Raw genomic sequence first — 13,759 nt, forward strand, 5'->3', positions numbered from 1 at the left:
AGTACCAGTTGGAGCTACTGGTGCTTGAAATATTCATGTTTTCTTTGTATTGTTCTGACAAGCGCGTAAATACTTGCTCTCTTCTTCTGAGTAAAAAGCGACTTTAAGAAGCGTAAAGTTGCGCAGCGCCACCTTGTGTACAGGAGTATTTCTGTTTACATTAAGCGCCATCTAATGCCAGGGAAGGAAATTGCATGTTCGCTCGGCTCATCGTCAGCGAAAATCGCCTGGGTGTGAACACAAAAAACGTGGCGAAAAACGCTAGTGAATAACGCCTGGCGAATATTCGTCCCGGTGTGTACGGGCCTTTAGGAGTTAATAAAGGTTTTCCAGAGGTGACCATTACTCCCATCTTTCATTCAATCAAAGTCTGGATCTCCTATCCAGGCTGCATTATACCTCATTTGCCAACTTGCCAATTACTCTATGCTGTCCTCTGTACTTTGATCTTTTTATATTCAAATCCAAATCTTTTAACCAAGTCATAAATATGTGAGAATGGACACAAAAAGTGAGACACATGCTTTGGCATTTCAAAGTAAACAAAGAAGTCAAAGAAGCAGCATTTAAGGTGGTATTGAAACACAGCGGCCGTACATTTCTATCAAGGCCCAAGTTTTCCTCAATGCCGTAGACTGCAGAACACCCTGGTGCTGCCACCAGATAGAATTCCACAACATTGTAACTGTTGGGTATCATGGATACTCAACAAAAACAAACAAAAAAAACACCTCAGTAGTCTAAATTTAGTCAAAAAAAGAACAGGCCGTTTTCACCATTCAATCATTGCCTTCTAAAAAGACAAGCAGTTGTTAAGCACATAAGTCTTTTTTGTATAGCAGTTTCCAAATGACTTGCTTGGAGGATGTCATGATGGCCGAGCGGTCCAAGGCCCTGCGTTAAGGTCGCAGTCTCGAAAGAGGCGTGGGTTCGAATCCCACTTCTGACATTCAGGCACCAGTGATGACTCTCTTCCACTGCTGTCTTGTCCATGGAACTCTACTGTTTATCTGCTCTCCAGTAACATCACAAACTCCTTTCATTTACTCACAAGGTTCTTGTCACATGTGCTACAAATGAACCAAATGCTAATCCATCCTTTCTCATTATTTATTAAAAACTTCTTTTGATATTTTGTATTTTTTTCCATAAGCATTCATGAAGGTTGCTGTTTTCAACGTAAAACGATATGGGTAAGATGGCATTTCAAGTCATTGACAATTTATCTCAATACTAAGGTCATAAATTATCATGTCCATGTAAAACAAATACATTGTATTTGTCCTCAAAAAAACACAGGGAAGTTTAAGGGTTCCCTGCTTCATATTGGATGCTAATGAGAAACGTGTCGAGTCATTGCATTTGAACAAATCACTCTGACAGCTAAGCCCTAATGCACAGTCCGGCATCTCGGTCCACTTACAAAATCCTTTTTTGAAACTTCATCAAAATGTAGTCTGTCATGCATTCCTTCAAATGCTCAAACTAAAAAGAAGCAGAAATGTTAGTGGTGCCATATAAGACGGAAATACTAATGCTTTAGATCTGCACAAACGTTGTAAAACAGACAGTCCATTTAACATAAATAAATCAGTCATGAACAAATCTGGTATTCGTGAAGTCATTGTTGATTATTGCAAATATGGCTGACTTATTTATGATTACAACACCGAGCGAAGGCAAAAGAGCTTGACTGTTTCACTAAATCATTAGGAGTTAATAAAGGTTTTCCAGAGGTGACCATTACTCCCATCTTTCATTCAATCAAAGTCTGGATCTCCTATACAGGCTGCATTATACCTCATTTGCCAACTTGCCAATTACTCTATGCTGTCCTCTGTACTTTGTTCTTTTTATATTCAAATCCAAATCTTTTAACCAAGTCATAAATATGTGAGAATGGACACAAAGAGTGAGACACATGCTTTGGCATTTCAAAGTAAACAAAGAAGTCAAAGAAGCATCATTTAAGGTGGTATTGAAACACAGTGGCCGTACATTTCTATCAAGGCCCAAGTTTTCCTCAATGCCGTAGACTGCAGAACACCCTGGTGCTGCCACCAGATATAATTCCACAACATTGTAACTGTTGGGTATCATGGCTACTCAACAAAAACAAACAAAAAAAAACACCTCAGTAGTCTAAATTTAGTCAAAAAAAGAAAAGGCCGTTTTCACCATTCAATCATTGCCTTCCAAAAAGACAAGCAGTTGTTAAGCACATAAGTCTTTTTTGTATAGCAGTTTCCAAATACTTGGCCCGGAGGATGTCAGGATGGCCGAGCGGTCCAAGGCGCTGCATTAAGGTCGCAGTCTCGAAAGAGGCGTGGGTTCGAATCCCACTTCTGATATTCATGCACCATTGATGACTCACTTCCGCTGCCTACAGCTGTCCTGTCCATGGAACTCTACTGTTTATCTGCTCTCCAGTAACATCACAAACTTATTTCATTTACTCACGAGGTTCTTGTCACATGTGCTACTAATGAACCAAATGCTAATCCATCCTTTTTCATTATTTATTAAAAACTTCTTTTGATATTTTGTATTTTTTTCCATAAGCATTCATGAAGGTTGCTGTTTTCAACGTAAAACGATATGGGTAAGATGGCATTTCAAGTCATTGACAATTTATCTCAATACTAAGGTCATAAATTATCATGTCCATGTAAAACAAATACATTGTATTTGTCCTCAAAAAAACACCGGGAAGTTTAAGGGTTCCCTGCTTCATATAGGATGCTAATGAGAAACGTGTCGAGTCATTGCATTTGAACAAATCACTCTGACAGCTAAGCCCTGATGCACAGTCCGGCATCTCGGTCCACTTACAAAATCCTTTTTTGAAACTTCATCAAAATGTAGTCTGTCATGCATTCCTTCAAATGCTCAAACTAAAAAGAAGCAGAAATGTTAGTGATGCCATATAAGACGGAAATACTAATGCTTTAGATCTGCACAAACGTTGTAAAACAGACAGTCCATTTAACATAAATAAATCAGTCATGAACAAATCTGGTATTCGTGAAGTCATTGTTGATTATTGCAAATATGGCTGACTTATTTATGATTACAACACCGAGAGAAGGCAAAAGTGCTTGACTGTTTCACTAAATCATTAGGAGTTAATAAAGGTTTTCCAGAGGTGACCATTACTCCCATCTTTCATTCAATCAAAGTCTGGATCTCCTATCCAGGCTGCATTATACCTCATTTGCCAACTTGCCAATTACTCTATGCTGTCCTCTGTACTTTGTTCTTTTTATATTCAAATCCAAATCTTTTAACCAAGTCATAAATATGTGAGAATGGACACAAAGAGTGAGACACATGCTTTGGCATTTCAAAGTAAACAAAGAAGTCAAAGAAGCAGCATTCAAGGTGGTATTGAAACACAGCGGCCGTACATTTCTATCAAGGCCCAAGTTTTCCTCAATGCCGTAGACTGCAGAACACCCTGGTGCTGCCACCAGATATAATTCCACAACATTGTAACTGTTGGGTATCATGGCTACATAACAAAAACAAACAAAAAAAAACACCTCAGTAGTCTAAATTTAGTCAAAAAAAGAACAGGCCGTTTTCACCATTCAATCATTGCCTTCCAAAAAGACAAGCAGTTGTTAAGCACATAAGTCTTTTTTGTATAGCAGTTTCCAAATACTTGGCCCAGAGGATGTCAGGATGGCCGAGCGGTCCAAGGCGCTGCGTTAAGGTCGCAGTGTCGAAAGAGGCGTCGGTTCGAATCCCCCTTCTGACATTCATGCACCAGTGATGACTCACTTCCACTGCCTTCAGCTGTCCTGTCCATGGAACTCTACTGTTTATCTGCTCTCCAGGAACATCACAAACTTATTTCATTTACTCACGAGGTTCTTGTCACATGTGCTACTAATGAACCAAATGCTAATCCATCCTTTTTCATTATTTATTAAAAACTTCTTTTGATATTTTGTATTTTTTTCCATAAGCATTCATGAAGGTTGCTGTTTTCAACGTAAAACGATATGGGTAAGATGGCATTTCAAGTCATTGACAATTTATCTCAATACTAAGGTCATAAATTATCATGTCCATGTAAAACAAATACATTGTATTTGTCCTCAAAAAAACACCGGGAAGTTTAAGGGTTCCCTGCTTCATATTGGATGCTAATGAGAAACGTGTCGAGTCATTGCATTTGAACAAATCACTCTGACAGCTAAGCCCTAATGCACAGTCCGGCATCTCGGTCCACTTACAAAATCCTTTTTTGAAACTTCATCAAAATGTAGTCTGTCATGCATTCCTTCAAATGCTCAAACTAAAAAGAAGCAGAAATGTTAGTGGTGCCATATAAGACGGAAATACTAATGCTTTAGATCTGCACAAACGTTGTAAAACAGACAGTCCATTTAACATAAATAAATCAGTCATGAACAAATCTGGTATTCGTGAAGTCATTGTTGATTATTGCAAATATGGCTGACTTATTTATGATTACAACACCGAGCGAAGGCAAAGGTGCTTGACTGTTTCACTAAATCATTAGGAGTTAATAAAGGTTTTCCAGAGGTGACCATTACTCCCATCTTTCATTCAATCAAAGTCTGGATCTCCTATCCAGGCTGCATTATACCTCATTTGCCAACTTGCCAATTACTCTATGCTGTCCTCTGTACTTTGTTCTTTTTATATTCAAATCCAAATCTTGTAACCAAGTCATAAATATGTGAGAATGGACACAAAGAGTGAGACACATGCTTTGGCATTTCAAAGTAAACAAAGAAGTCAAAGAAGCAGCATTTAAGGTGGTATTGAAACACAGCGGCCGTACATTTCTATCAAGGCCCAAGTTTTCCTCAATGCCGTAGACTGCAGAACACCCTGGTGCTGCCACCAGATATAATTCCACAACATTGTAACTGTTGGGTATCATGGCTACATAACAAAAACAAACAAAAAAAACACCTCAGTAGTCTAAATTTAGTCAAAAAAAGAACAGGCCGTTTTCACCATTCAATCATTGCCTTCCAAAAAGACAAGCAGTTGTTAAGCACATAAGTCTTTTGTGTATAGCAGTTTCCAAATACTTGGCCCGGAGGATGTCAGGATGGCCGAGCGGTCCAAGGCGCTGCGTTAAGGTCGCAGTCTCGAAAGAGGCGTGGGTTCGAATCCCACTTCTGACATTCATGCACCAGTGATGACTCACTTCCACTGCCTACAGCTGTCCTGTCCATGGAACTCTACTGTTTATCTGCTCTCCAGTAACATCACAAACTTATTTCATTTACTCACGAGGTTCTTGTCACATGTGCTACTAATGAACCAAATGCTAATCCATCCTTTTTCATTATTTATTACAAACTTCTTTTGATATTTTGTATTTTTTTCCATAAGCATTCATGAAGGTTGCTGTTTTCAACGTAAAACGATATGGGTAAGATGGCATTTCAAGTCATTGACAATTTATCTCAATACTATGGTCATAAATTATCATGTCCATGTAAAACAAATACATTGTATTTGTCCTCAAAAAAACACAGGGAAGTTTAAGGGTTCCCTGCTTCATATTGGATGCTAATGAGAAACGTGTCGAGTCATTGCATTTGAACAAATCACTCTGACAGCTAAGCCCTAATGCACAGTCCGGCATCTCGGTCCACTTACAAAATCCTTTTTTGAAACTTCATCAAAATGTAGTCTGTCATGCATTCCTTCAAATGCTCAAACTAAAAAGAAGCAGAAATGTTAGTGGTGCCATATAAGACGGAAATACTAATGCTTTAGATCTGCACAAACGTTGTAAAACAGACAGTCCATTTAACATAAATAAATCAGTCATGAACAAATCTGGTATTCGTGAAGTCATTGTTGATTATTGCAAATATGGCTGACTTATTTATGATTACAACACCGAGCGAAGGCAAAAGTGCTTGACTGTTTCATTAAATCATTAGGAGTTAATAAAGGTTTTCCAGAGGTGACCATTACTCCCATCTTTCATTCAATCAAAGTCTGGATCTCCTATACAGGCTGCATTATACCTCATTTGCCAACTTGCCAATTACTCTATGCTGTCCTCTGTACTTTGTTCTTTTTATATTCAAATCCAAATCTTTTAACCAAGTCATAAATATGTGAGAATGGACACAAAGAGTGAGACACATGCTTTGGCATTTCAAAGTAAACAAAGAAGTCAAAGAAGCAGCATTTAAGGTGGTATTGAAACACAGCGGCCGTACATTTCTATCAAGGCCCAAGTTTTCCTCAATGCCGTAGACTGCAGAACACCCTGGTGCTGCCACCAGATATAATTCCACAACATTGTAACTGTTGGGTATCATGGCTACATAACAAAAACAAACAAAAAAAACACCTCAGTAGTCTAAATTTAGTCAAAAAAAGAACAGGCCGTTTTCACCATTCAATCATTGCCTTCCAAAAAGACAAGCAGTTGTTAAGCACATAAGTCTTTTTTGTATAGCAGTTTCCAAATACTTGGCCCGGAGGATGTCAGGATGGCCGAGCGGTCCAAGGCGCTGCGTTAAGGTCGCAGTCTCAAAAGAGGCGTGGGTTCGAATCCCACTTCTGACATTCATGCACCAGTGATGACTCACTTCCACTGCCTACAGCTGTCCTGTCCATGGAACTCTACTGTTTATCTGCTCTCCAGTAACATCACAAACTTATTTCATTTACTCACGAGGTTCTTGTCACATGTGCTACTAATGAACCAAATGCAAATCCATCCTTTTTCATTATTTATTAAAAACTTCTTTTGATATTTTGTATTTTTTTCCATAAGCATTCATGAAGGTTGCTGTTTTCAACGTAAAACGATATGGGTAAGATGGCATTTCAAGTCATTGACAATTTATCTCAATACTAAGGTCATAAATTATCATGTCCATGTAAAACAAATACATTGTATTTGTCCTCAAAAAAACACCGGGAAGTTTAAGGGTTCCCTGCTTCATATTGGATGCTAATGAGAAACGTGTCGAGTCATTGCATTTGAACAAATCACTCTGACAGCTAAGCCCTAATGCACAGTCCGGCATCTCGGTCCACTTACAAAATCCTTTTTTGAAACTTCATCAAAATGTAGTCTGTCATGCATTCCTTCAAATGCTCAAACTAAAAAGAAGCAGAAATGTTAGTGATGCCATATAAGACGGAAATACTAATGCTTTAGATCTGCACAAACGTTGTAAAACAGACAGTCCATTTAACATAAATAAATCAGTCATGAACAAATCTGGTATTCGTGAAGTCATTGTTGATTATTGCAAATATGGCTGACTTATTTATGATTACAACACCGAGAGAAGGCAAAAGTGCTTGACTGTTTCACTAAATCATTAGGAGTTAATAAAGGTTTTCCAGAGGTGACCATTACTCCCATCTTTCATTCAATCAAAGTCTGGATCTCCTATCCAGGCTGCATTATACCTCATTTGCCAACTTGCCAATTACTCTATGCTGTCCTCTGTACTTTGTTCTTTTTATATTCAAATCCAAATCTTTTAACCAAGTCATAAATATGTGAGAATGGACACAAAGAGTGAGACACATGCTTTGGCATTTCAAAGTAAACAAAGAAGTCAAAGAAGCAGCATTCAAGGTGGTATTGAAACACAGCGGCCGTACATTTCTATCAAGGCCCAAGTTTTCCTCAATGCCGTAGACTGCAGAACACCCTGGTGCTGCCACCAGATATAATTCCACAACATTGTAACTGTTGGGTATCATGGCTACATAACAAAAACAAACAAAAAAAAACACCTCAGTAGTCTAAATTTAGTCAAAAAAAGAACAGGCCGTTTTCACCATTCAATCATTGCCTTCCAAAAAGACAAGCAGTTGTTAAGCACATAAGTCTTTTTTGTATAGCAGTTTCCAAATACTTGGCCTGGAGGATGTCAGGATGGCCGAGCGGTCCAAGGCGCTGCGTTAAGGTCGCAGTGTCGAAAGAGGCGTCGGTTCGAATCCCACTTCTGACATTCATGCACCAGTGATGACTCACTTCCACTGCCTACAGCTGTCCTGTCCATGGAACTCTACTGTTTATCTGCTCTCCAGGAACATCACAAACTTATTTCATTTACTCACGAGGTTCTTGTCACATGTGCTACTAATGAACCAAATGCTAATCCATCCTTTTTCATTATTTATTAAAAACTTCTTTTGATATTTTGTATTTTTTTCCATAAGCATTCATGAAGGTTGCTGTTTTCAACGTAAAACGATATGGGTAAGATGGCATTTCAAGTCATTGACAATTTATCTCAATACTAAGGTCATAAATTATCATGTCCATGTAAAACAAATACATTGTATTTGTCCTCAAAAAAACACCGGGAAGTTTAAGGGTTCCCTGCTTCATATTGGATGCTAATGAGAAACGTGTCGAGTCATTGCATTTGAACAAATCACTCTGACAGCTAAGCCCTAATGCACAGTCCGGCATCTCGGTCCACTTACAAAATCCTTTTTTGAAACTTCATCAAAATGTAGTCTGTCATGCATTCCTTCAAATGCTCAAACTAAAAAGAAGCAGAAATGTTAGTGGTGCCATATAAGATGGAAATACTAATGCTTTAGATCTGCACAAACGTTGTAAAACAGATAGTCCATTTAACATAAATAAATCAGTCATGAACAAATCTGGTATTCGTGAAGTCATTGTTGATTATTGCAAATATGGCTGACTTATTTATGATTACAACACCGAGCGAAGGCAAAGGTGCTTGACTGTTTCACTAAATCATTAGGAGTTAATAAAGGTTTTCCAGAGGTGACCATTACTCCCATCTTTCATTCAATCAAAGTCTGGATCTCCTATCCAGGCTGCATTATACCTCATTTGCCAACTTGCCAATTACTCTATGCTGTCCTCTGTACTTTGTTCTTTTTATATTCAAATCCAAATCTTGTAACCAAGTCATAAATATGTGAGAATGGACACAAAGAGTGAGACACATGCTTTGGCATTTCAAAGTAAACAAAGAAGTCAAAGAAGCAGCATTTAAGGTGGTATTGAAACACAGCGGCCGTACATTTCTATCAAGGCCCAAGTTTTCCTCAATGCTGTAGACTGCAGAACACCCTGGTGCTGCCACCAGATATAATTCCACAACATTGTAACTGTTGGGTATCATGGCTACACAACAAAAACAAACAAAAAAAACACCTCAGTAGTCTAAATTTAGTCAAAAAAAGAACAGGCCGTTTTCACCATTCAATCATTGCCTTCCAAAAAGACAAGCAGTTGTTAAGCACATAAGTCTTTTTTGTAAAGCAGTTTCCAAATACTTGGCCGGGAGGATGTCAGGATGGCCGAGCGGTCCAAAGCGCTGCGTTAAGATCACAGTCTCGAAAGAGGCGTGGGTTCGAATCCCACTTCTGACATTCATGCACCAGTGATGACTCACTTCCACTGCCTACAGCTGTCCTGTCCATGGAACTCTACTGTTTATCTGCTCTCCAGAAACATCACAAACTTATTTCATTTACTCACGAGGTTCTTGTCACATGTGCTACTAATGAACCAAATGCTAATCCATCCTTTTTCATTATTTATTAAAAACTTCTTTTGATATTTTGTATTTTTTCCCATAAGCATTCATGAAGGTTGCTGTTTTCAACGTAAAACGATATGGGTAAGATGGCATTTCAAGTCATTGACAATTTATCTCAATACTAAGGTCATAAATTATCATGTCCATGTAAAACAAATACATTGTATTTGTCCTCAAAAAAACACATGGAAGTTTAAGGGTTCCCTGCTTCATATTGGATGCTAATGAGAAACGTGTCGAGTCATTGCATTTGAACAAATCACTCTGACAGCTAAGCCCTAATGCACAGTCCGGCATCTCGGTCCACTTACAAAATCCTTTTTTGAAACTTCATCAAAATGTAGTCTGTCATGCATTCCTTCAAATGCTCAAACTAAAAAGAAGCAGAAATGTTAGTGGTGCCATATAAGACGGAAATACTAATGCTTTAGATCTGCACAAACGTTGTAAAACAGACAGTCCATTTAACATAAATAAATCAGTCATGAACAAATCTGGTATTCGTGAAGTCATTGTTGATTATTGCAAATATGGCTGACTTATTTATGATTACAACACCGAGCGAAGGCAAAAGTGCTTGACTGTTTCACTAAATCATTAGGAGTTAATAAAGGTTTTCCAGAGGTGACCATTACTCCCATCTTTCATTCAATCAAAGTCTGGATCTCCTATCCAGGCTGCATTATACCTCATTTGCCAACTTGCCAATTACTCTATGCTGTCCTCTGTACTTTGTTCTTTTTATATTCAAATCCAAATCTTTTAACCAAGTCATAAATATGTGAGAATGGACACAAAGAGTGAGACACATGCTTTGGCATTTCAAAGTAAACAAAGAAGTCAAAGAAGCAGCATTTAAGGTGGTATTGAAACACAGCGGCCGTACATTTCTATCAAGGCCCAAGTTTTCCTCAATGCCGTAGACTGCAGAACACCCTGGTGCTGCCACCAGATATAATTCCACAACATTGTAACTGTTGGGTATCATGGCTACTCAACAAAAACAAACAAAAAAAAACACCTCAGTAGTCTAAATTTAGTCAAAAAAAGAACAGGCCGTTTTCACCGTTCAATCATTGCCTTCCAAAAAGACAAGCAGTTGTTAAGCACATAAGTCTTTTTTGTATAGCAGTTTCCAAATACTTGGCTGGGAGGATGTCAGGATGGCCGAGCGGTCCAAGGCGCTGCGTTAAGATCACAGTCTCGAAAGAGGCGTGGGTTCGAATCCCACTTCTGACATTCATGCACCAGTGATGACTCACTTCCACTGCCTACAGCTGTCCTGTCCATGGAACTCTACTGTTTATCTGCTCTCCAGAAACATCACAAACTTATTTCATTTACTCACGAGGTTCTTGTCACATGTGCTACTAATGAACCAAATGCTAATCCATCCTTTTTCATTATTTATTAAAAACTTCTTTTGATATTTTGTATTTTTTCCATAAGCATTCATGAAGGTTTCTGTTTTCAACGTAAAACGATATGGGTAAGATGGCATTTCAAGTCATTGACAATTTATCTCAATACTAAGGTCATAAATTATCATGTCCATGTAAAACAAATACATTGTATTTGTCCTCAAAAAAACACAGGGAAGTTTAAGGGTTCCCTGCTTCATATTGGATGCTAATGAGAAACGTGTCGAGTCATTGCATTTGAACAAATCACTCTGACAGCTAAGCCCTAATGCACAGTCCGGCATCTCGGTCCACTTACAAAATCCTTTTTTGAAACTTCATCAAAATGTAGTCTGTCATGCATTCCTTCAAATGCTCAAACTAAAAAGAAGCAGAAATGTGAGTGGTGCCATATAAGACGGAAATACTAATGCTTTAGATCTGCACAAACGTTGTAAAACAGACAGTCCATTTAACATAAATAAATCAGTCATGAACAAATCTGGTATTCGTGAAGTCATTGTTGATTATTGCAAATATGGCTGACTTATTTATGATTACAACACCGAGCGAAGGCAAAAGTGCTTGACTGTTTCACTAAATCATTAGGAGTTAATAAAGGTTTTCCAGAGGTGACCATTACTCCCATCTTTCATTCAATCAAAGTCTGGATCTCCTATCCAGGCTGCATTATACCTCATTTGCCAACTTGCCAATTACTCTATGCTGTCCTCTGTACTTTGTTCTTTTTATATTCAAATCCAAATCTTTTAACCAAGTCATAAATATGTGAGAATGGACACAAAGAGTGAGACACATGCTTTGGCATTTCAAAGTAAACAAAGAAGTCAAAGAAGCAGCATTCAAGGTGGTATTGAAACACAGCGGCCGTACATTTCTATCAAGGCCCAAGTTTTCCTCAATGCCGTAGACTGCAGAACACCCTGGTGCTGCCACCAGATATAATTCCACAACATTGTAACTGTTGGGTATCATGGCTACTCAACAAAAACAAACAAAAAAAAAAAACACCTCAGTAGTCTAAATTTAGTCAAAAAAAGAACAGGACGTTTTCACCATTCAATCATTGCCTTCCAAAAAGACAAGCAGTTGTTAAGCACATAAGTCTTTTTTGTATAGCAGTTTCCAAATACTTGGCCTGGAGGATGTCAGGATGGCCGAGCGGTCCAAGGAGCTGCGTTAAGGGCGCAGTCTCGAAAGAGGCGTGCGTTCAAATCCCACTTCTGACATTCATGCACCAGTGATGACTCACTTCCACTGCCTACAGCTGTCCTGTCCATGGAACTCTACTGTTTATCTGCTCTCCAGTAACATCACAAACTTATTTCATTTACTCACGAGGTTCTTGTTACATGTGCTACTAATGAACCAAATGCTAATCCATCCTTTTTCATTATTTATTAAAAACTTCTTTTGATATTTTGTATTTTTTTCCATAAGCATTCATGAAGGTTTCTGTTTTCAACGTAAAACGATATGGGTAAGATGGCATTTCAAGTCATTGACAATTTATCTCAATACTATGGTCATAAATTATCATGTCCATGTAAAACAAATACATTGTATTTGTCCTCAAAAAAACACAGGGAAGTTTAAGGGTTCCCTGCTTCATATTGGATGCTAATGAGAAACGTGTCAAGTCATTGCATTTGAACAAATCACTCTGACAGCTAAGCCCTAATGCAAAGTCCGGCATCTCGGTCCACTTACAAAATCCTTTCTTGAAACTTCATCAAAATGTAGTCTGTCATGCATTCCTTCAAATGCTCAAACTAAAAAGAAGCAGAAATGTGAGTGGTGCCATATAAGACGGAAATACTAATGCTTTAGATCTGCACAAACGTTGTAAAACAGACAGTCCATTTAACATAAATAAATCAGTCATGAACAAATCTGGTATTCGTGAAGTCATTGTTGATTATTGCAAATATGGCTGACTTATTTATGATTACAACACCGAGCGAAGGCAAAAGTGCTTGACTGTTTCACTAAATCATTAGGAGTTAATAAAGGTTTTCCAGAGGTGACCATTACTCCCATATTTCATTCAATCAAAGTCTGGATCTCCTATCCAGGCTGCATTATACCTCATTTGCCAACTTGCCAATTACTCTATGCTGTCCTCTGTACTTTGTTCTTTTTATATTCAAATCCAAATCTTTTAACCAAGTCATAAATATGTGAGAATGGACACAAAGAGTGAGACACATGCTTTGGCATTTCAAAGTAAACAAAGAAGTCAAAGAAGCAGCATTCAAGGTGGTATTGAAACACAGCGGCCGTACATTTTTATCAAGGCCCAAGTTTTCCTCAATGCCGTAGACTGCAGAACACCCTGGTGCTGCCACCAGATATAATTCCACAACATTGTAACTGTTGGGTATCATGGCTACTCAACAAAAACAAACAAAAAAAAAAAACACCTCAGTAGTCTAAATTTAGTCAAAAAAAGAACAGGACGTTTTCACCATTCAATCATTGCCTTCCAAAAAGACAAGCAGTTGTTAAGCACATAAGTCTTTTTTGTATAGCAGTTTCCAAATACTTGGCCTGGAGGATGTCAGGATGGCCGAGCGGTCCAAGGAGCTGCGTTAAGGGCGAAGTCTCGAAAGAGGCGTGCGTTCAAATCCCACTTCTGACATTCATGCACCAGTGATGACTCACTTCCACTGCCTACAGCTGTACTGTCCATGGAACTCTACTGTTTATCTGCTCTCCAGTAACATCACAAACTTATTTCATTTACTCACGAGGTTCTTGTCACATGTGTTACTA

General features: G+C 38.3%; 7 non-coding genes across 7 annotated transcripts; all 7 read left to right on the forward strand.

Moving 5' to 3' along the window:
• Nucleotides 1-867: 867 nt before the first annotated feature.
• Nucleotides 868-949, forward strand: trnal-aag (transfer RNA leucine (anticodon AAG)). Its single transcript has one exon. It is a non-coding gene; the product is annotated as a tRNA-Leu (tRNA).
• Nucleotides 950-2,269: 1,320 nt separating this feature from the next.
• On the forward strand, nt 2,270-2,351 carry trnal-aag (transfer RNA leucine (anticodon AAG)). Its single transcript has one exon. It is a non-coding gene; the product is annotated as a tRNA-Leu (tRNA).
• Nucleotides 2,352-5,086: 2,735 nt separating this feature from the next.
• Nucleotides 5,087-5,168, forward strand: trnal-aag (transfer RNA leucine (anticodon AAG)). Its single transcript has one exon. It is a non-coding gene; the product is annotated as a tRNA-Leu (tRNA).
• Nucleotides 5,169-6,494: 1,326 nt separating this feature from the next.
• Nucleotides 6,495-6,576, forward strand: trnal-aag (transfer RNA leucine (anticodon AAG)). The gene has a single exon. It is a non-coding gene; the product is annotated as a tRNA-Leu (tRNA).
• Nucleotides 6,577-7,903: 1,327 nt separating this feature from the next.
• Nucleotides 7,904-7,985, forward strand: trnal-aag (transfer RNA leucine (anticodon AAG)). The gene has a single exon. It is a non-coding gene; the product is annotated as a tRNA-Leu (tRNA).
• Nucleotides 7,986-9,311: 1,326 nt separating this feature from the next.
• Nucleotides 9,312-9,393, forward strand: trnal-aag (transfer RNA leucine (anticodon AAG)). The gene has a single exon. It is a non-coding gene; the product is annotated as a tRNA-Leu (tRNA).
• Nucleotides 9,394-10,720: 1,327 nt separating this feature from the next.
• trnal-aag (transfer RNA leucine (anticodon AAG)) lies at nt 10,721-10,802 on the forward strand. Its single transcript has one exon. It is a non-coding gene; the product is annotated as a tRNA-Leu (tRNA).
• The last annotated feature ends 2,957 nt before the right edge of the window (nt 10,803-13,759 follow it).

The sequence above is a fragment of the Oryzias latipes genome, chromosome 13 (genome assembly GCF_053564925.1).
Source record: "Oryzias latipes strain Hd-rR chromosome 13, Olatipes_Hd-rR_3.1".
NCBI lineage: Eukaryota > Metazoa > Chordata > Actinopteri > Beloniformes > Adrianichthyidae > Oryzias > Oryzias latipes.